This window comes from Passer montanus, unplaced genomic scaffold (assembly GCF_014805655.1).
Source record: "Passer montanus isolate IOZ18808 unplaced genomic scaffold, ASM1480565v1 scaffold45, whole genome shotgun sequence".
Lineage (NCBI taxonomy): Eukaryota > Metazoa > Chordata > Aves > Passeriformes > Passeridae > Passer > Passer montanus.
In genome coordinates this window covers 3,293,772-3,316,853 of record NW_024369373.1, presented here as the reverse complement: position 1 = coordinate 3,316,853, position 23,082 = coordinate 3,293,772, and the positions used below count along the sequence as shown (strand labels likewise).

The 23,082-nt window shown below is 42.0% G+C and overlaps 1 protein-coding gene across 3 annotated transcripts in view; it reads right to left on the bottom strand.

Annotated features, from left to right (window-relative positions):
* The window catches only part of MAF (MAF bZIP transcription factor), a 183,864-nt gene that overhangs the window by 124,509 nt on the left and 36,273 nt on the right, over window positions 1-23,082 (bottom strand). The window contains exon 3 of one of the 3 annotated variants that reach the window (XM_039721063.1): window positions 10,945-10,967. The exons of the other annotated variants lie outside the window; for them this stretch is intronic. The gene's annotated coding sequence lies outside the window, so the exon portion shown is untranslated. Of the gene's footprint in view, window positions 1-10,944; window positions 10,968-23,082 lie in introns of those variants that run through there. 3 annotated transcript variants of the gene reach the window in all.

Genomic DNA, 23,082 nt, shown 5'->3' with positions numbered 1-23,082 from the left:
GCCAATGCAAGGTGCCTTAAAGAGACCAGATATTGTTAAGATACTTTATATCTTTGGCAAATAGGGCGATTTTAGCACCTCTCAAACTTGACACCCCAGAGTGACAGTGTGAACAATCCTCAGGGGTGGGTTGGCCTGAGGAATAAAGCTTTCCCCCACCACACCATCCCTTCCACTGACACTGGTCCTCACAGCATCATACCCCCACCACCATTAAAGATTCCTGCAGAGTCAACATCACCAGTCCTTTTTGACATTCTCAACCACCAAACACCCTAAATAACCTGCAAAAAGAGCTCATTTCCTCAGCTATTTCATCTTTTAAGTAGCTATAAGAGAAAAGTCTTCTAAGGCATGAGGCTGGATAGCCAAAATCTAGCTATATGGTACTTGAGGGAGAGGAGGGGAGAAACCCTATCCCATTATCTGCATTATCCTGTTACCCTTGGATGTCTTCCATGTACTTGGAAAAGCAATGCCCCATTCTTGAGGCTTCACATTGCAGCCACTGCCTTTTTGGCAGAAGAAGGGTGGATGTGGCTCCCTTCAAAGTCAATCAATGTCACATCTTTAATCAATCTAGAAGGTCACCACTGCACTTCCGTCAAAAAAAGTTGGGTACAATTCTCGCTGAGTCCTGATTGTTTGTGGGGAACTCAGGTTGCAGTGGGTGTTAGAAAAAGTGTTTTCTGGCCCTTACCTCAGCACATCCTCTATTCCTAGGCTCTTTGTAAGAGTTTAAGATGAAATGAGGATTGTACCTGGGACTCTGAGATGCAATAGTGCAGGAGGATGTGCAGCGAAACCTCAAAACACACCAAAGTGACTGAGCTTTGTGTTTGTTTATGGCTGTGAACACATCCAGCTTTGCTGTGAGGTTCAGAAAGCTTGGGGAGCTTTTCTGTGAAGGCAGGTCACATTCTGAGCAAGCTTACAACGATTTTGAGTTTCACATTACAATCACCTATGAAATGCTGTTGTTCATCTGGGATGTCTGTGAGTGGTCACAAAACAGAAATCTATTGTGTTTCAGGGAACTGTGACTAGGAGGGAGAACCATGGCAAGGCACATGCCAAAAACACTCAAACTTCAAGTCAGGACCCCTTATACAAACACAACTATCAATTTAAAACACTGAATCTATCAAGCCAGAAAATTCATCCCCCAAGCTGGAGCAATTTCATTTCCATCCTGGTACAATTGGAGCAGGATCCAAAGCCCAGTAAAGTCAAGGGTAGAATTTCCATTGATTTCTGAGGAGCCTGGATCAGATCCTAGATCACATTGTCACTGCAGCAAAACCCAGCCGTGTTGCAGTGTACCCACCTGCTCTCCAAAGTCTCAGCTCTGGCCCTTCCAATCCATTGCAGGTACGACCTAGGTTATTCCAGCATTTACTTGGTGCAAGGCTAAATAAATACTGTTTTATCAAAATCAGCAATACTGCTTCTCTTCAGTAAATTAGGCCAACTAACACACTCCTTTTATTAGGACAATTTGTCTCCTTAAGTCAAAACCAAGTGTCTAAATCCCTATTCTATCAATCAGTCCGGTGCCCTCTTACACCAGCTGTGAACTAGGGCTGGATAAGGGCATACAGAAAAAGTGAATGAAGACCTTACAATGTTTTTTTTAATGAGGTACTTAGGCTTGTTTTACAATAATTCAACAAAATCTGGCTAGGTAAGGGATCAACAGAAGAATGCATGAAGGAAATAGAAGAATGAAAGAAGGAAAGCAAAAAGGAAGGCAGACAAGAAGGGAGGAAGGAAGAAAGGAGGGAAGGAAGACCTTCTGTTTCATTTATTAATACTTCATATTTATAAGTCACAAAAACACAAAAACCTTCTTTAACCATTGCCTGTTCTCAACAAAATCACCCACCTACAAATTAAAATCCCCTCCAGACATTGTTGAAATTGCTTTCTCTAGGCAGGTCTGTAATGTAAATTGTTCTGCACACTAAGAAACTATTTCAAAAATAAGAGATTTTTTTTTCCTTGTGTGCAAATCAAACCAGAGAGGAATTTCTGGGAAGAGCAAATAATCTGCCGCAGCCAGTGCTAGAATAGGTGCCCTAAACAAACCTCCAGAAGGAGCATAATGAGGCAATGATTTATGGCGTGCTATGCAAGTCTCACTGCTGTGAGTGTGTTGTAAGAACCAGAGAAAGGCAGAGGCAGTAATCATGCAGCCTCCTCCTCCTCCTCGTGTGTTTCTGGATATTACCTGCTCAGGATATGAGTGTGAGACAGGGCTGCAGCCTCCCTGTGCTGCAGGATTGGTAAATGATCTTTGTGCTGCAACACCTTGTCTCATATTTACAGCACCATCTCCCACTGCCTAAAAAAATAAAAAAATTAAAAATCTGCATATAGATATTCTGAAACTTTGCACAAATATAAAGTGTCAGTCATGCTGGATGAGTTACTGCTCGGTCTAAAAAGGATTTTCAGGAATGTTGCCATCAGCAGGTAGAATCCTGAATATTTCAGAATGAAAGGTAAAACTTCCCTGGATTGCAAAAAGGAGCAGCATTTCACCTGTGAATTAGGGACTAAATACAGACAACGAATTCTGCCCACATAAATATTTGTAAGAAATTTTGGTCCTGAAGTACTAAAATCAATTAAATGAAGAGCAGAAATATGCAATGTGACCAGCATTGCACCAATCAATACAAATCAACATGAGCCTGACCCTGTATGTGTTGTATTTGCAATTAGCTGGGCTTTTTTACAATTTAAAATTCATTTGTGTTCTTGTACTGACTGGCAGGTTGCTTGCGCTTGTGCCCATATTCCTCTAAATTTCTCCAATTTAAAATACAAAAAATATCTCCACAACTAAGAATTAGTCTGCAAATGTCTCTGGTAAGTTATTTATTGTAAATAAACATGGAAAAGATTACCTGCAGACTACTTGTGCTCAACTTCCCCCCTACCTCCCCCCTGCCCCAAAAGGCTAAATCAGTGAAATAAATTAATTGTTATGAATTATTCAGCTCTACCTGTGGCAATGAAAAATAGCAAGAGCATTAGGATTCTTCTTTGTGTACTAAGCCTCTAATTTATAGAGAATGCATATTAATAAAACACAGGATATTCATCAATATTCAAGTCACTGGCTGCCTGACTATTTAATCTAAAATTACCAGCCAGCTCAAAACTCTTACTAGTTAATCATGTAATCTAAGCCATTCTGATATTGATGGTTAACATTAATTGCCCAACTGCCATTTATAAAAACCTCTCCTACATCTTACCTTTGCCTGGCAGAGAACCTTTGACACGTTTAAATTTTCAAACAAGCTGGAGTAGGTCAGCTCATCCAGCCTGTTCTCCAGCCCAAAATGTTTGTTTGCTTCATTCTCATGAAAGGGATATTGTCTCCTGTTGTGGTTTTGCTTTTGAACATAAACAATAAAAACTGTCCTTCATTATAAGGATCTTTGATACGTTCCCCTCCTGCTGCAGATGTTCTGCAGGTGGAGAGGATAACCAGCTGGATTTTGTTGCCTGCACAGATTGTGTCATCCTTTACAATGGAAACAAAAGTGTTCAGATCAGCAAGGCCAAAACAGTCTCATCTGCCAGCCACGTACTCTACAAAAAGCCACCAACCACAGACTTCCTCCCCCAAACCTGACTTCACACTCCAAAGGGGATGGCTGGCAAAGAGCAGAGACACCTTCAGACACTGCCAACCTCTGCTGCATGACCTGCTCTGCACAAATCAAGGTGAAACCTAAGAACTGGGGGAAATTCTCATGTGATAAAAGTTAGCCAAAGTTTAGAATCAAACTCCCAAATTTATAATACCAGTAAGAAGTTCTGATGAAAGGGATGGCAGTGACATCTTCCTAAAGCAATGCATCTGAGCTGGTCTTGGTACTTTTCATCGGAAATTTTTTCTATTCTTCTTTTTTCTTTTTATTAACTTAACCCAATTAAAGTTAAAAAAAATACAGAAAAAAATCCAAAACTCCACAAGCAAATAGAAACCTTTCAGTTTTTCTAACCAAAAAGTTAGGATCCTGGAAGTTAACTACAAATCAGCAAACCTGCAAAGAACTCAGTGTAGCAGAAACTTCATACTACAAATATATAGAATCGTGTAAGTGCTACTGTATGTGGCACTAACAGAGAGAAGCAAATGAGATATGAATTGTTTTGATCATTCTTTTCTCTGCTTTTCTCTGTTCAGAGAGCATGTGAATATCACAACTGTATAATTAAAAAAAGTTTTTTAAAAACAACACTCTTACCCCTTTCAAATGACACCCTTGGGTCATTTAAGCTGAAATTTAAGTATGATGGAAAAATTTTGCAAAAAATGGGTATTTTTCTGAGTTAAGAATCATTTTCTCTGTAATATAGTAATTCTCTGGATTGAGAGAAATTGTTTGCATTTTATAATTTGGCCCCTCTGGAATCCAGGAACTGCCAAGAAGTTAACAAGTGTATGTTCCCATGGAGTGAGGGCTGCTGAGTAATACCAAGTGAGACAAGACACACGGTGTTGCTTCCACTACTCCGGAGCAAAATCACCCTCCTGGCCTTGAGACTTATGTAAGGGACCCCAGCACCCATCCCAGCCGTGTCAATAAGAACTTGAACCTGGACCTTTGCAGAGGGCAAACACTCAGCGTGCAATAGCAGCGCCTCCCAGCCCGTTTCAAAATTCCAGTCAATATTTGCGGAGGATGTTTTGTAGCCCTTGTGTGGGTCCCGGCGGCGGAGAGCTCTGAGCTGCCGAGAGGGAACAGCGTGCTGACAGCAAGAAGAAAATGATGACTGCACGGTGAAACGCGGCCTCAGAACAAGCAAGGACTAAATAAACTCTCAGCATACCTCGGTAATTCTTTGTGGCACAAAAAGTGGCTTGGGCCTTGTCTGAACTGGGCTTTACCTAAGCTGGAAACCCATGTTTAAATTAAATTTAAAGGCCATTCTTCTTAAAAGCACTTCTACAATGCTTTGGCTGGACAGTGTATTTTTCTAACCAATGTTTACATAGTTTGACCCATTTTCACTTCTTTGCTTTAGCTGAAACTATTAATTAAGCTATTTAAAAATTAAATTGAGTATATGCCTGCTTTGGACTGGATCTCAGGCTTCATTTAATTGTTGGTTCTTGTCCTGAGTTTGGCTGTGAGGGTGTGTGAATCTGTCTCCATTTGGAAATGAACACAAAATTACAAATATATTTCATATAGACTATGAGACTGAGTAAAATACTGAAGACATGCCCTACTTTAATTGTTTTAATTGTTTGGGATATATCCCCATGATATTGAAAAATTACATCTGCAAGAAACACAGTGACATGAGTCCAGTGTAGCTCACTGTGGAAAACTGTGCAATTTTAAATGGCTGAGCTGGTGTTAGAGATACAAACCAAAGTTCAATTTTTGTGAGCACAAAACCAGTCACACATCACATTTCTTGTGATTTATATGCCACAACCATGCTGAATTTTCGAGTGGAAAAGATGTCTAGAAATTAATGAAAAAGGGTCATCTCTATTTTTCTATTTGCAACTAAAATAATTCATGGCTTTCTCTTATAGAGGGGCCAATGTGCAAACCGAAGTCTGATTTAGATTTTCCCATTGAATGGCTTTTCTGTACAGAAATCTCATGAAAACACACTGATTCTTTAAACTTCACTGTTGATGCTGAAATTATGCTGTGTGTCAAAATCACATCAAACAACTACACTTATTTCCACCAGAAAAATTTGATTATTTCACTCTCATTTACATTACATTTTTCCCCTCTATAATGCTGACTTGGTAATTCCCTTAGGTCTGGACACCTCCAAGTAGATTTTTTCAGTAGAAAGAAAGCTTTCATTATATTTCATAATTTTTTTCCTCCTTGATTTGAATGTTATAATTGGGTTGGAGATATATTTGTTGCTAACTTCATGTTTTGCCAGGCTCCATGAGCAGCATCGTTTAATTTCTCTCTTTTCAATGAACCTTTTGACTTGATAAAAGTGGCTGTAAGGTATTTTTACAAAAGAGGCCAACAGAGCCAGTTCATTTTAAACCCTTCTCTTTAAAGTATCTCATTTCCTTACTATTTCTTAATAGAGGCACTATCCTGCAATGTCATAAAGAATGCTGCAGTTGACTTCAGTGGGACCAGGATCACTCTGCACTGTAATTAGTTCTATATTTCAAAATATTAGAGGTTATTTTCTTCTTTTTTTTTTTTTAATCTGAGAAAAGAAAACATTTTGAAAAAAAAAGGCTTTCAAGTGTGACTGTCAGTAGAATACTAAAAATAAGTTGCAGGCATTCCAGTTGCTACAATTTATGTTTCTAATGAAATTTTCCTCTTCTCATTTACTGCAAATTTTTAATGTAAGTTTTTACAGTCATTGATTCAGTATCTTTAATCTTCTACCAGTATTAGATATAAATGGAACTAACTAGGGAAAATCTATCTGGTTATAAAGCACAGTGTCTATAAAGTTGTTCAGTTCATCCAAAACTGCCTTTTTTTTTTTTTCCCCAGCAGGTCAGACAGGATAAAATTATATTTTGAAATACTGTTAATACTATTCTGAGATTAATACACTGGTAATTAATAATAAGTTTAAAATATTATGATGCCTCTGGAGAAATCAAAGGATTCAATGTCAATCACCCTGACTACCAGCACTGGGCAAGATCCCACAGCGCCAAGTTCTGGATCTTTTAATTGCATTCAGCAGCAAAAGCTACTCCCTGAGAGTGGTAGCAGAATTCAGCTCCAGCCCAGACCAGGGAGGGAGCACATAATTTCCAACTACTCATTTAGATGGGATCTGTCAGGGTTTGCATGAGCAAAGCCTGGGAGCCAGTCTCACAGGGAGAAAATAGCTGAGCACCCACACCCCGGGTCACGGCCTCTCCGTCCTTCCCTGTGCCGAGGGCTTGCCGCAGGCTCTGCCAGCACCACGCTCCCTGTTTTGCAAAGAGGGCTGTGCTGCTTCACTGGGAGCTGTCAGGCTCCATCCCCTGCCCCAAGCTCCTCTCCCCAGACCCATAAACACCCCGGAGCAGACACCCTTTGTCCACGCAGTCTATTTATAAAACCCCACTTCCAACATGTTTCGGCTGGTGTAGGTCAGCTCCACGGCTCCAATTATGGCAGCCAAGCTGTGCAGCAGGAAGGTGCAGCACCCGAAGAAATGGTTCAGGGCCAGTAGCAACTTGACCCCAAGCAGCCCCAGCAGAGCAGCATGTCTGACCATGCCCTTCCAGCGGGGCAAATACGTGCTTTTCCCTCATGACCATTGTGTCAGTGCTAAAAATATAAAGCACTTCGACCCTGCAAAGAGTTCGAGTGTGCCTTATGGACAGTCCCTTTAAAATCCACGGGTCTGCAAGGCAGAATGAAATCCCGCACCCACTGAAGCAAATGGAAAAACTCTCCTGCCCTGCAGGGTGCCAGAAGTTGCTTCCCAGGGCAGGAAAGTTAAGAACATGTGCAAGACTTTGGCAGGACAAGAGACCTATTTTTGGACACTGCTTATTCTAGGTATTTCTACCGTTCCCATTAACACTGTCCCAGAACACGTGGGAATCATTCATGCATTTGATAGTCTGGAAATGAGAAATGAAGGTTGCCCAAATTCCCTGGATGAGGAGCAGCAGCAGCAGAGGTGGGTCTGTCTGCTTGGGGGCTGCTCCTGCACATGGAGTCTGGCAGGGACATGGGTACACCATGCAACCTACAGCAGCAGGACATGGGGATACAGACTCTGGACATCTCCTCTGCCATAACTGCCCATGTATTTACCCTTCCCACACCCTCTGCACAGACAGTGACAGATGACACCCTGTCAAACATCAGTGGTGTCTCTGCAGCTGCCACACAGGGACAGGCACTTCCACATCCCTGTGGGAAAGCAATGTGTATTCCTGCTCTGCTGCTGAGACCTGACTTGTGTGCTCCCCACTCCACTTACTTCTCATCATGCAACATTTCATGGCTGGGATGCACAAGAAGGTCCTGACAGGATACAATTGGTTAGCTCCCACATTCCCTGGGCTTTATCCAGCAGCACATGCCAGTCTCTGCTGTTTTCAACAATGGGTTAAAGTGTTACCTCTGCACTGGCCAGTGTGGTCCAGAGCTGTAGGGAGGTGCCTACCCCACATGGCCATGGCCATGGCCATGGCTTGGCACACAAAGCACCCCAGACATGCACAGCCATCCTCAACACCTCCTCTGGGCACAAGGGAGACTTAGGGGCTACAGGCATGTGCACGTGCATCTTTTCTCCTCCATCTCATCTATATCTGGCACAGGGAAGGGGTGTGATCTCCTGACAGTGTGAGAAAAAGTCTCTATTTATTCTGTCTGGAAGGGTGTTGTGTGCAGCAAGAGCATCTCAGCTCACGTGTGTGCTCACAGGAGACATCATTTGGGGTGCTGACAGAGGAGCCCTGGTGCATCTCCCCGGCCATGGGGGTTTACCCACAGATCACAGCCAGCAGAAGGAGAAATTACTTCAAATCTACTGTGCCCTCTTCCAGCACCCTAATACTGTCCAGGAGAGCCAGTGTTGAGTTTCAGTGGGCTGAGGTGTGGGCACAAGCTCCCTTCTGCTGACTTGACTGAGCCCCAGGGTCCCTCAGGGCTGGCAGTGATGGGGGCACTTCTGTCAGCACTCTGCGGAAACAAGTTAATTGACATATGCTAACACACTGTTAAACATAACACTGTCGTGTTTAAAAATATACTAGCTGGTTGGATCAAATGCATTTTAAAACATGCCTTTTTTTTCTGAAAAGGATGAGGTTTTGGTTAACGTGCTAGTAAAAACATTTTTGAACATGGTTGAGATGGAGGAGATGTAAGAGCAAGAGCAAGTGTCCTTTGGCCGAGTATAGTCTGCAGGGAAAGTTAACTTAAAAAACAGGTTTTCCCTGATAATGTTAATTTGTTTACATTGTCCAGTTCACAGGATTTCAACATGAACATGCAGCAAAATGTCTGTGTGCAGCATAATACCCATGTAATCCATCCGCAGCGTTTGTAAATTCAGCCCTCAGGCACCACCGCAATAAACACCATAATCGTGTAATACGATAATAACAACTCCCCAAAAGCATTACAACTCTTCCTGTCAATACAGGTATCTTTTTAATGACATGCTAAAACTGAAACCAGAATTAAAATCAAAATGTTGTTTTGTGTCTTTAGGTATAGTTGTAATATATATCCAGGGAGAGGTTATTCCCTCTGACTGAAAGGAAGCCAGTTTCTGACTCTGTCCACTCTTCTTTTTTGTAAATTGCTACTGCTGGAAAACACACAAACCATTCCTCTTTGCATGCTCTTCTGCTGCAGGCTGGTCCTCCAGCACTCTTCAGCCCAAGGATTCTACAAAGCTAAAAGCTGCAATGGCTTTGTTACTTCTAGTTTGAAGCCAGGATCCTCAGCCACACAATCACTTCCAGTGAAGCTCTTCACACCATCACAGGGCAGTGAGTGTGATTTTGGCTTGTGGATAAAATAGCAAGTGCAAGGGAACACTAAAAGACAAAAGACTTTCTTTCCATGCAAATGTACTGTGGGACAGCAAATGGAAAATGAAATAGCAAAATCTAGGTCAGTCAAAAGCTTATGGTATGAAGAAACAATAAGCAGAATTGCCTCTAAATATAACAAATACTTACTCAGGTTTTTACCAAAAGCATTGAGGGTTCTTTAAACAATAATGCTGGGGCCTGATTTTTAAATCTGCATGTTCAAATATCATGGTGCAAAATGAAGTCAAGATTCAAAAATGAAACCATACATCAAATGCCTGGCAGCGAAGGTACACAAATATATGCTGTGATTGTCCATCATCTGTGCCCAAGTCAGTGTAATTGTAGAGCTGTACAAGGGGCTCTCAATCAGGTTTTGGGGATGAAGTGCAGAGCTGAGACCCATCTCTGGGCTGACATCACAAGGGCTACAGAGAATTTGTACGATACTGCTCAGAGATGACATTTCTGTTAGAATAAGTGAGGGTGTTCTGATGTTTACATTGCATTTTATGTGCAGGGTTTAAAGCATATGAGAAATTAAGACAAAGATGCCTACAGACATGAAAGGAATTTGTGGGGCACTTAAAAGCAAACCTGCCATTACAGAGATGCTTGGGCCAGGGTGTCCCAAGCTTCAAGCACTGCTGCCACATGTAATGGCAACCTCTGTGCTCAGGAATGTCTTGTCCTGGGACTCCAGGGATGGGCATTTCATCAGAGAGCTGGGGACAAGATGACCCTGATCATTTGAGCTTGGACTCGATGGTGTGAGAGGTCTTTTCAACCTAAATGATTCTGGTATTCTGTGTGCTGCAGCCCAATACTTTGTCCCTGTATATCTGTGAGACGTGGAATGGGAAGGAAGACTGAGGTTGGAGCTTAGAGAAGGTTGAACACATTCTCTCAGCACTAGCTGCTACCAGAAAGAGAAAGGAGAAAAAAAGAAAGGAAAAAGCTGAGGCTAAACATTTATTCCAGGCTCCTGCCCTTACCACACTGTGCATGAGAGATCAGAGGGCTGTCCTGCCTTTGCCCTGGGGCAAATACTCCTGGTGAGAGGATCTGGTGAAAATTTGTAAAGTCCTCTGGCTATGCTATTCTCCAGAGGAGATGATATTATAAGATTTTTTTTAAAAGAGCAAGCAAGAAAAAAGCCTGCAAGCTTATGAACTTCCTTGATCTGAAGCTCCACAAATTCTTTCCATGGTTTTGGTACAGCACCTTATGTGCAGGGTGGAAGGGGAAGCTATTGAGTGTAGAATTACAGAGGGGAAAAACATCTCAAATTCCTTACTATTTATACTCACAACTTTCCCAAATCATTATACACAAATCTCCTAGCCTCAGCTGAACTGCTCACGGGTTACAGGGCCAAGAAAGAGGTGGAGCCTTCATGGCTCACTCTAAGCCTTTCAGAAACTTGAAATTCCTAAAAAAAAAAAATGAAAGCAATGAAAGTTACCATGCCAGGCAGAGAAAATTCAACCTCTACAGTGCCCCACAAGAACAGAATTAATATACAAGACAGTAGGAGGTTGCTTTCATAACAGGGAGCATAGGTTGCTTATTTGTGAGAAGTTTTCTGGGACTACCTTCATTGTTAAGCTGAGACTGACACTGGATACAGAGAGACAGAAATTTCACAAAAGCATTGAGCGATTGGGGGTATTTGAGAAAAAAATCTATTCTGGTAGTCCAGACACTAGGCTGGGACTTGTTAAGTTGTGAACTTGTTAAATTCCAGCTCCACCAACGGCTTCCTGCATGACAAGAAACCAAGAGCCTATTTCTGCTGGTACAAATTCTCCTTGACTTTCAGAGACACCACGGCCTTCATGTGGCAGCTCCTCACCCATAAAGCTGTTTGAGGATCTGCTTCCCTCCCTGCACATGAACTCCACCAAACACCCCTGGGATGTGTCTGCAAACCAGGGGGCAGAGAGGGGCTTTAACCTCACGGGACAGGTCCAGGTGCAAGCCCTGAGAGATTCATCTTTGCACAGTTCTTCTCCACCTCCTCACACAAGCCTGATTTTGGGGTGGCTTATTTGACTTTTTAAAATTACTTTTGCCACTCCCACAACCAGTGGATGGGGGAGAAATGGATGGTTTTCAGATTTTAGATTCCTTGTCATTATTTATGGTGTTTCCTTGTTTTGCCAAAGTTTCATTAATTGTTTTTAGCCCAAAGAGTGAATTAAATTAGGGACACCCATTTCTATTTTTGTTTCTGGACTATTTTCACTTAATGGCTTTAAAGTTTTTGCAAGTGCTCTTATTTTTGGATTTTCAACATTGAACAGGGCAATAGAGACATTAAAGTAAGAAATATGCTAATTGGACTATATAATAAATGTAAAAGTTATGAGAACTCTCTAATCACATGAGATTTGGAGACTCCCACCTCTACCCTAATTAAAAATCTCAGTCCTATATGGTTTAGCATGAAGCTCACCAATACTGCTCACAAGTACTATGTGCAAGAAAGAAGCACCCCATAGGCTCCTTCAGAGGGACAAATGGCATCTTTCATGAGCAATTTTAAGGTCCTAAACTGCAACCATTTTACAAGAAGGACCCAGGAAACTCCACCAACAGAAACAGAAACGTGGGCTCCAGGACTGTGTCTGGATCCCTAGGAGGACACATGAGATCCTCAAGAGGATTGAAAGGAAATACCCCATGGAGTGATTCAGTAGGACAGTTTCTGTCCTCATATCTCTCTGAGGGAATTCCTGGAGGGTAATGCACAGGTCCTACAGTCCAAACTCTTCACAGACTGCCTACTAACCAAAAGTCTGCAGCCAAGAAGAGTATTGATGGCCAGGGAGGTAGCTGATCTCCCACCTTTTCCATGCAGGAGGGATGGACCTGAGCTCACAGCTTTGCTGCCGTGCACAGGGTGCCAGTGGAGCCAGTGGGGTTCAATGAAATGTGCAGCCATTGTACTCTGTTATGTTTATCCACATGCAAGTGTTTTTTAAACACAGACTGTTGGATTACCCAAAAAGCACCTTAGCCAACATGCTCTCAGATTTCCAACAGGTAGCCCTTAAAAATAGAGTTTTTCCTCCATTAAACAAGCAATTATAATATTACTAGAGGTCTGGAGGCTTTTGCTCTGAGCTTCGACCTACAGCAGTATTTCCCTGCTAGAAAAAAGCAGGCTGGAGTTGGTGACATAACACCAAATATACAGATGGGACCACACTATAATTAGCAAGGGAATGTCATTCCTGCCATCTTTGCTTCATTTGTAACTGTGCCTGTAAGCTCTGGGGAATGGTGTGCATTTCACACAGTCTGCACAAGAACGAGGATTGCCAACTGTCCCAGTTCTGGTGGGATACCCTTGGTCCTCTGACCCGAGGCTTGCAGAGATGCCAGCAGGGCTGCTGCAGAGCAGTGCCCCTCGCCAGGCCACTGCCATGACCCCTGGTCCCCGGGCAGAGGGGAGGGATTTCTCTGCATTGAATCAACAACTCAGCTCCCTCTAAAACACCTCATGCTCCCATCCAGAGGAGCACTGCCCATTGCTCCTTGACAGGCTCCTTCACACGGACCCAAAAACTTCCTTTTGCACATCACCAAGCCAAATGAGCAGCCTGGGCCTAACAAGAGAGGCCCATAACTCTGTTCCTCTCCACACTCAGCCTGCTCCCAGGAGGGAGAGGATTTATTCAGAGCAAATATGGGCATTTTCACTGGAGCTGTGCTTTTCAGCGTCTAACCACTATTTTTAAATCTCTCTATTTGTTCCAGTAAAACACCAAATCAACGTTTAAAGTTTTACTGCTCACTTTAAACACTCTCAATAATGTTAAGTCCAGTTGTCTTTTGAACACTTTGTCATCCTCTGCAGGCACTTAGTTGAAAAACTTACTGTTGGCTTTGCTCTGTGCAGTCAGGTGAATTTGTTTGGTTTTTCACCAGGCTGCACAAACTGGTGAAACGAGCCAGGGGAGCAAACAAATCTATAACGTAACATGTTGCTTGTCTTACGCACAAAATTCAATTCAGCTTACTCGAGGAGGCCAATTCATTCTACTGAATCCAAAGGGACTTTGCCTCTGAAGGTCTCAAATCATGTTAGAAACATTAAGTTGTACAGATTTTTAACCTTAGGGATTTTAAACAGAACAGACCCCTGTGATCATCTCATCAGAGTCTTCTTCATGACATATAAATAATTTCCTTCTGTATTTCTTCCAAAAAGGCAGAATTTTGAGATAAAGTAGAGCACATTTTTCTGGTAAGGACTCCGGCCTTGATGAAAAACTTCAAATGATGCTCAAAGCACCACTTCCTTATGTAAGATTTCCTAATTTATTTTTTTTTTGTCACGAAAAGTCCACCATCACAACTGTGCTAGCACCCACCTGCACCCCCAGGCTGTCCTCCTGGAGCCCCTGAATTCTGCCCCATTTGTGACAGGAATCAGGCAGCTCCTGCTGTGAGTGGGGCCAGAGTCCAGGAGACTGGAGACCTGGGGTCTGCTCCCAGCTCTGCCACTGAATTTTTGCAGATCTGTAGGGAAATCACTTATTTCCCCAGGATTTCCCCATAAATTTGACAGAGTGCCTTGAGATTCCCCAAGGAAAGGCACTGTTCAAGTACAAAGCTTAATTATGATTGTTATAATATAGTCATGCCACTAATTCCCACTAAGAACTGCAAATCGCTCCCATTCCGCTCCTCCATCCCCCATGCTTGTCAGTGCTGGTGGACAATTAATTCCTCAAAAAGGAATATATTAAACACATGTGAAATCTTTTTTATTCACAGGACATCTCTGAGCAGATTGCGGTTCCCTTCAAACATATTTGTGATTTGAATGCGTCAAGTGATGTATTTCCACTTTTTTTTTTTTTTTAACAGCTTGACAGAATTTATTCAAAATTCAAGTTGTGACTGGCCAAATAAATCTTGCAACATTCTTTCTATGCCTGTGATCAACCAAATTCTTCTGCCATGTAGAAATTTAAAATTCATTTTCTATAAAGCTTGCATGGTTGTCTTTAGAAATTGTATTGAATGATCTGCTTTTTCCCCCCACCCAGTTATATTTAGTCATTTTGAAATCCACAGGAAGCAATCTCAACAGGAGTTTAGAAGGCTGAGGTGAGTTCATTGAAAACCTCAAATAAAGTAAAATACATTGAAAATACCTTGCATTTTTGCCCTGCAATAAACACCAAGGCTGCCACAAGAAATGCATCAGCCTCTCCCAGCCAGGCTGAGCCACAATCATTGTGACTTTTCTTAAGCCAAGGGGTTAATGAAACCCCTCCTACAAGGGTTAAAGGATAAATTCAGCTCTATGGCCATTCCTTAGAGAACATTTGAAGGGCAATTCAATATCCCACCTACAAAAATCAACCCCTCTGCTGTCAGTCCTACAACCTGAACAAGGAGCTCTGAGATCTATTTGCGTAATATTAGACCTGAAAAAAATTACAAGTTGTGATGAAATTAAAGACATCCAAATTTTTAGCCATTCTGTGCTGATAAAGGCTCTATTATTACCATTTACAAAGGGGAAACACAGCCAATTATAAGCTACTTCTGGCACATGCCAGGCCTCGAGTAGAAGATAAGCCAACACAGCAGAGCTTGCAGCTGGAAGCCCAGAAATGTGAAAATGAGCTGACTCATGGAAATATCCTCATATAAAATATCGGTTGGTTATTTTTCTCTGCCTCCTTTCTGTGTGTCTTAGGAATGATATATGAATTGCCTTATTTACTTTGTCCCATAAAACTTACATTTTTTTATTAATGTGCTGCCAGCTCCAAGAGCAGTCGGTGTGGGAGCAGATGGAGGGAGGGAAGCAGGGGGGAGAGCTGGTCTTTTGGGGGCACAGCATGGGAAAGGTCCCCTGCAACACTGCAGGTCCAAAAGCACAGTGGCTAATTTTCACTGAGCTTTGTCCTGCTCCCAGAGAGCAAACCAGCTTCTCATTCTGCCCTGATTTCACCAAAAGCATGAGGCTGCCTGCACTGACATTACACCAGGGAGAATTAGTGAAAAATGAGGTTCCCAGAATTTATGCTCCTACATGAAAACAAACTGGGAGCAAAGGTGATTTCCTCTGTTTTTGCCCAGTGTTGCCCATCCCAAAATTCAGCCCCAGCAGCAAGTCTGCTGTTTCCCAGCAGGCAGGGGATGTCACTGGCCATGGGCTGCCATCAGCAGAGATAATGACTGAATTTACCTGCCTGGCACACCAAAGTGGAGCTCTTCCCTGCACTCACCCCAATTTCCATGAGGAAATGTAACCTTTGAGATATCTGTCCCCTTTCAAGCCCACTTAGAAAGCATTCACATATTGTTAGGAGAGGCCTGGGTCCAGGTGGGTGGGTGGTGGGATGCTATATGCCTCATTTCCTTAGGAAATGAGGTTAAACAACCCTGCCCTCCCCCGTTATACTGCACTATTGAATTAAGGCTGGTGAATGCTCATTATGAATATAATTAAAAGCAACAGCCTCATCTAACAATCTATTTTTATCCGTTCCTCACCTAGACAAGCAGCAGAAGGAATTAAAATCTGAAGGGAAGAGCCACAGTCGAGTAGAGTTTTGCTCTCCACTGAATGCAACTGTGTCGAAACACAATTTCAGTAACACAACCTTCCTTAAAAACTACTGTCCAAAAAAGACGTGCTTTGGATGCTTTTTTTCCCTGGGAAACCCATGTATAACAACTGCAAGGGCACAGATTGGGAAGATATTTTCATTTTATGAGGGAAGAAGGCATGAGCTTTGCAGCATTTCTTGCACCAGCTGCCGGCCCCCGTGGCGGCAGGGTAGGTAATTAAAAAGGACATCGTGTAACAGATAAATGCAGGATAGTAAGTAGTCATTACTTGATATATAGTATATCATCTATTATTAGAGGCTAATAATTCTCTAACCTATTCATGTTCGTCTTTAGTCCGAGGAGCTGGCTGCTTGGCACACTCTAAATTTCTCAACATAAAATTTACTCGATGTTACAACTCATATCTAATCCCAAATTTCTGTGCATTTCCCTGCAGTATATCATGTAGCGAGGTAAAAGCTCAGCACTAAATCCTTTGCAAAAGGAAGAATGAGCCAACAAAACTCCATGTTTTCACTTTCCTGCCAGAAAAAAAAAAATGTTACTTTGAATATTTTTCTTGGTTGTAATTTTATTTCCTCCTTTAGAATGCTGCAATTCTAGACATGCTCAGCTGTACTTTACACAGCACTCAAAAATGCACTTTTTGCCTGATATTTTTATATTTGTGGAAATAACCTGCATTTTAAATACATTTCTACATACATTTAAATACATTTTTTAAAATGCATTCTAAAAGGAACCAAAGGAAGTGCTATTGTGTTTAATCACAAGGAGCAAAATCCTCAAGTCATGTAAATCACCATTTCACAATCTGCTCCGCAGTATCCTAATTTGGAAAATGTATCACAGCAAACCAAGCTGAATTTATAAAGCATTCTTTACACGTTCAAAACATTCATGTAACTTAAGAGTGTCAATCTCCATCAGCTGTCCTAGATCACTCCAAGAAATAGAAGTAGAATTTATTTATTTGGAACTTCATTTCTTTTCTTCTAACTACAGATGCTTACTTTACTTTTTCATTTTATTTTACTTCACTTCCTTTCATTTTAGTTTCTTTAACTTTCTTTTACTTTCCTTTCCTTTACTTGCTTTTATTTTGCTTTCTTTTGCTGTATTTTATTTTTATTTTTATTTCTAAAGCCCAGTCTAAAAACTTAACTTATGCTATAAAAAAGCCAAGCCACCCCAAAGTACCCAATTACAGCATCTCCAGAAGGTTTAGAAGCCAGAACAGCACTGATAAAAAAAGCCACATGGGACGAAGCAATAACGCTGCGCTCGCCTGCAGGATCTCTGCTGATGAGCAGCTCTACAAGGACTCCACTGATAAGGGCTCACAGCAAGAAACTCTAGTAGCTGCACCAAAAATGACACCAGATCTCTGCTCCTGTCTTCCAAATTGTTTTCCAGTGCGGCTCTCTCCTGGGAGATGGAAAACACTTGCTGCAGGTTATCGAAACCTCACACTTTCTGTTTGCCTGGCCCTGCCACCAGCTGAGAGCTGGAGATGCAGCAGGAGGACAAAGTCTGCAAACTGCCAGGAGAGGCTGGAGCAGTTCTTGGGAGAGGAGTAATGGGACCCTCCCAGCAGCTTCACATGCAAATCCCCACTAAGAACTCTGGATTACAGCTGGACCCAGCTCCAGATTAAAATGAGAGCTGAGTAGTGGAGTTAGCAATGGAGACAGATGGGGAAAATACTCCCCTAGGGATTAGGAAGCATGTGGCATTCAAAATGTGTGATATAATTTTTATGTTGTTTGCCTTGTTTAGGTATCCTTCATAGTAAAGCAGTATTTTGTCCACCAAAGTCTACTAAAACCTACGTGTATTTTTGCAGTACGATGCTGCTCGTTTTTTGTCTGTGAGCCACATTGCATCTGTGCTCATTTGAATCCCATTCCCCACAGTTTTGCCTGGAATTGGCACCAGCCTCCCTCTCCTACAGAGGGATTCTGCACGCTGCACTATAGCTGTTATACTCCACCCCAGAGATTGCTGCAGTTCGTCTCGGCAAGATTTACTTTCAGGCTCCCTGTAAGAGTACAAGCATTTGGGGTCCTTTCTGTGTTTTAGAGAGGGAATAAACACCCTTTGTTAGGACTCAGAGCAGAAATAAAAAGGTTCCCACGTCAAGAGGTTCTGCCCTGGCTCTTGGAAAGATGCAGGGAAGGTTGAGCACAGGAGAGTGACTGGCTCGGTCAGAGCACGCAGCACTGATGCAATTACAAAAGGCTCGTATCTAGAAAGGAAAAGTTTGTACTGATATTAAAGTGATAGCAGAGGAGGAAAAAGCCCTTTCAAGTGTGTTAAAAACACTTGACCCACTTCTATATAAACTGACAACCCCTTGCTTTTTCCCTAAGATTAGCAGCCTCCACCCCACCTCGCTTGCAGTCTCTGAGGACTTTTAGTAACTTTCTCACTGTTGTGTTTAGGAGATGGGAAATATTTTCCTATGGCTCAAATCTCTGTTAGATCAACTGAATTACAGAAAAAAAAAATTACTTCACTTTCTAACAGATGCACGAGTGCACCTTGGGATGAATGTGTTACGGAGTCCAAGCTATTGCCACCTGCCTCCCAATTACATTTGCTGCATTGTCCCTTGTGGTGTGCACCTGTGACATGCTGGCACAGAGCAGGGACGACTGGAGTGTGCAGGCGTGGACTGAACCACACAGGATTTTGTTTTGCAAAAGTCTCCCAGCAATTAGTGCCGTGCTTTCCTAAAGCATAAGGGATATTCTGCAGCAGCTGACTTTCTTTTCTCCCCTCGATATGGTGAATTAACACAGAGAAATTGTTGTCTTGTAAAGGGGCAAAGCCGTGAAACTGTAATTTAAAAAACTCTTCACCTTAGGATACCAAATGTCCAGCTGGCCAGGGAGCAATCTAACAAGGGAAAAGGTCATTTATGGGCTCCCTGCTACCTCTCCTCACATATACACCTAGCCAGCCAATTAACTACCTCTAGAAATAATTCCCATCAAATTTCAATATGATTTTTACAGCTGAAATAATAGAGAAATCCACAAGGCTGTGACTGTTTGCAGCAAGAATGATGAACAAAGGAAGGCTTCCAAGGTTTTAGGCTCATTATATTCATTCCAGTATAACATACTGAGGTTTTTTTCTTCTTTCCCCTGGTAGTGTTACAGCTCTTTAAGTGGCTGAACAGCATCTGCACCAAGAGGACCACATGATGAGAAGCAGAAGCAAGGAGACATGGTATTATGCATATTGTAAGGGTACACTGAGCAATGCACTTGCAGTGACGTATGTACTGACAGGATTAATTTGACATTGGCAAGTGAAAACTTATTTTGTCATTAAGCTATCATAATTATACCATATCCAGAGCCACCGGATGCCCTAGCTGAGAACCCTACATATGCTGCCTTTGCAGTGAGAGGCTAATACAGAATTTTAACATCCATCTATTTTTGATGGGGTTGGTACAGGAGAACAGATTGGGACACTGATGGTTTGTAAGTACCCCACGACTACCTACGGGTAGTCAAGGTGACAGTGGTACTGGAAAATGGCTGAGGGGCATTTGCAGCCTCTTAATGGGGGTCCTGCTTCCCACAGCCTGAAAAGGCAAGAAGAGCTCAACAGACTCTAAATCTTTTTGTAATGCAACCTGGCTAAACACTGCTTCTGATTCATATGTTTCCAGCAAAGAGGATATTTCCTTGTAAAACAAGGGCATATAGGAAAAATAAAAACATGCAAGCTACATACAGGAAAAATGAGCTCTAAAAGCCAGAAAAACCATAAGGGTCTTCTGCATGTGACTAATATTCAGAAAAATCAGTCTTTTGTCTCTACCTCTATTATTTATTTAGGCAATTAAATATGCTTAAGAATTAAGCATATTTGTGGAAAACCAGAAAGATACCAGGACAGAAGAGCTGCTGCTCTGTTAAGGATGTGATATTGCAATATTTATTGCTGTTGAGATACATAAAAAAATAGAGTATCCAAAAAAATCTTAAAGTTTGAAGGGTTTAAGAACAGCAATTTTAGGTTACCTTGAGGTGACAGTTTATAAACACAATCAAAATTGCGTAATAAGTTACGTAAATAAATGGGTTTCATTCTTATTTCATAAACTCCCCTGTCAATGACAAAATATGCTATTAGTGGCAGTACAATTGTGAAAATATTCCTCAGTTACAATTGAATGTGCTGGGTGTTGGGGTTTTTTCTTCAGTGTTGTGTGTTGTTGAGTTAAAAATGACAAAGCCCTGGATTTCTTCGTTCTTGCAATCTATTCTTTTCCCCTGACTTCCTGTTTTCATGAAATTTTAATCAGGCATTTAAAATAAATAGCTATGCAGAGCCTGTATGCCTCTTTGAATGCTTGGGATGGATGTTTTGGGTAAAGTGATAGTCCAGAGACCTTGAGAGCATTTAATCCCATTCTAACTTGGCAAGACAACAGAAAATTAAACCACTGAACTCTTCACTTCTAGCAGCTCTGGAGAGATTTTGGGGGAGGGATGTGGGAGATAGTGGTGTGTGGGACAGGACAATGAAATTACAGGTCCATCTCTGTTCTCCCTGCTCTGAATACTGGCAGCAATTAGACCAGTTTAGAAGGTCAGCTCTGTAAAAAAGGAAATGTGCAGCCTCTCAGTGCACACCCTGCACCAGGACAGGCAGGAGCCTGCTCACTGCTCACCCCTGCACAGCCTCAGCCTGCAGCAGCTGTCTAGTACATGACAAAATTTGGGGCAGATTACACCAACACAAAAAATGCCAGTAACCAGATTAGAGCAGAAAAGATGAGAACTTCGGAGGAGGACAGAGCCAGCCAGTGGGAACTCACTGCCTCGTAAGGGTTTGTGGCTGACAGGAAAAAAGCTCCAGATTTTAGGAAATCATAGGGATGCTCCTTGAATTTCAGGGTCAATGGTTCAGTTATTAATGAAGGTGATATGATTTGATATGAGAGCTGATGACCCCAGATCACAGCTAAGCCTGATCGCTGAGCCTTACGCTCATTTAAACTTCTGTGGGATTTTTATTATCAGACATATTAAGAGGTAAGTGCTCCATGGTACAGACAATAAAATAACAATGTACAAGTCGGCCAACAAATTGTTACAGAGTCAAACCTCTCATCAGGGACGAGTCATCTTCACCTGGTCATGGTTTCCTGGAGAACTGTGTTTAAATTGGAGGCTTTTGACCACAGTCACATCTCCAGTTGCCTGTGTGTTTTGGAAATGTTTCACTGGCATGGGGGTCAAGGTTTTTTGCCTGAACCAGGAGGAAGATAGAAATATTTACTCTGTAGTTGTATACACTGCTCAGTTCTAACGAGGATGAATCAGTTGCCACCTCCAAAAAAAAAAAATGAGAGCAACTAAATCATGAAGCAAACTTACAACAGCAGCTTAGAAAAATGAGGGAGATGGAGCCACTTTAGAGATGTGAATGAAAGTAAGAGGATTGTGGAGTCCTCTTCAGGGGAGACATACTTGGCAGGGCTCACAAGATGGCACAAGTAATATCTTCTGTTGAGAACAATGAAAAGTTCCAGGATTTCATGCCTAATGAGTACTTCCCAATTTTGGGGGTCCCTTTACCTTGAATTCTGCTTAACTCTTGTTTCACCCCACCTACTCCCCTCCCAGCCCCAGCAGAATGTTTTCTGCTCTTGTCATGTCTTTGAACCCTGCTTGTAGGTGCAGGGAACATCATTTACACAGTGGGATATGTCTTGCTTCTGTTCACCACTGTGAGCATGGCAGAAATCTCCTCTGTGGCCAGCTCACCAGCCTCTCCTTGGCATGGCCCCTGACTTTGACATATCAAAAATAGCAATATGAAAATGAAATAGGAAATATTTTCATAGAAAAAATATTCCAAGCAAAGCAAAACAGAGCGACTCTTGGCTCCTTGTCCTTTAACATGCATATTCAATGTGCAGGAAGCTAGGAAGAGCTATTCATGGGGTTGGCTTGTTTTTGTTGGTTTAGGTTTGGGGGCAGGGGGAGCATTTTCAATGCATGCTGGATCCTTCACAAATTTTAATAAGTGGTTTAAGCCACAGTGATCCCTTACCCTTCTTCCCACCACCCCCCCTTTTTTTTTTTTTATGAAACAGTGTTTAATTTCTGCAAGAACATTTCACTTTAAAAGGAAGAAAGGGCTGCTCCATAAGAGCTGTGCAGTGCAAAGCTTTTTCTAGTCATTTCCAACAATATATTTTGGAACTGTTCCCAGTAAACAGGCCAGATTAGCTGCCTTTGGTTCACATTTTACATTGTTCCTGAGATAGGGGAGCTCTGAATAGCAGACTCTGTCCATACTGTTTGGTTGCAATAAAGCTAATTCTATTCAGTATACTATAGCAGTATGATAGCACTTGTGTAGGATTTCCCTTCGCTTGCATATTTATAGGGTCTTGTAGAGCTCTGCTGTAGCTCAGTGCCAGCATGAAGAAATCAAGCTGTCAGTAGTTTCTATTTTTGTCCCTACCTATAGTTTCAGTAATGACAAGTGAGTGAGGCAACATATGCATTTCCCATCTACAGGAAAAAATTACTGTCTTCCTTCAGTGTCTTACATCTGTGCTACAACCTATTTTCCTAGGGCTTCAGATTATGTTAGCTGATAGTTAACATGTACAAGCACTGGTCAAGTGCAGTTGATTCACTGCATTTGTTGAACCATAAGAGAAAAAGTTCCAACAATTCAAAATTCCTAGTGCTTTTCCTTTCTGCCCTTAAAAAGAGGAGAAAAAAAATTTCTTCCCGGGAAATAGCTGTTCCTGTATCACATCCTGGCTTCTATCATGCTTTGATCAGCACACACATTCAAGCAAATGAGGATTCTCCTCTTAATATTAAGGGAGCTGCTGATTATATTTAATGTCCTCTTCTTGACCTCAGATGGTTAACTCGTCGCTGCAGCTTCTG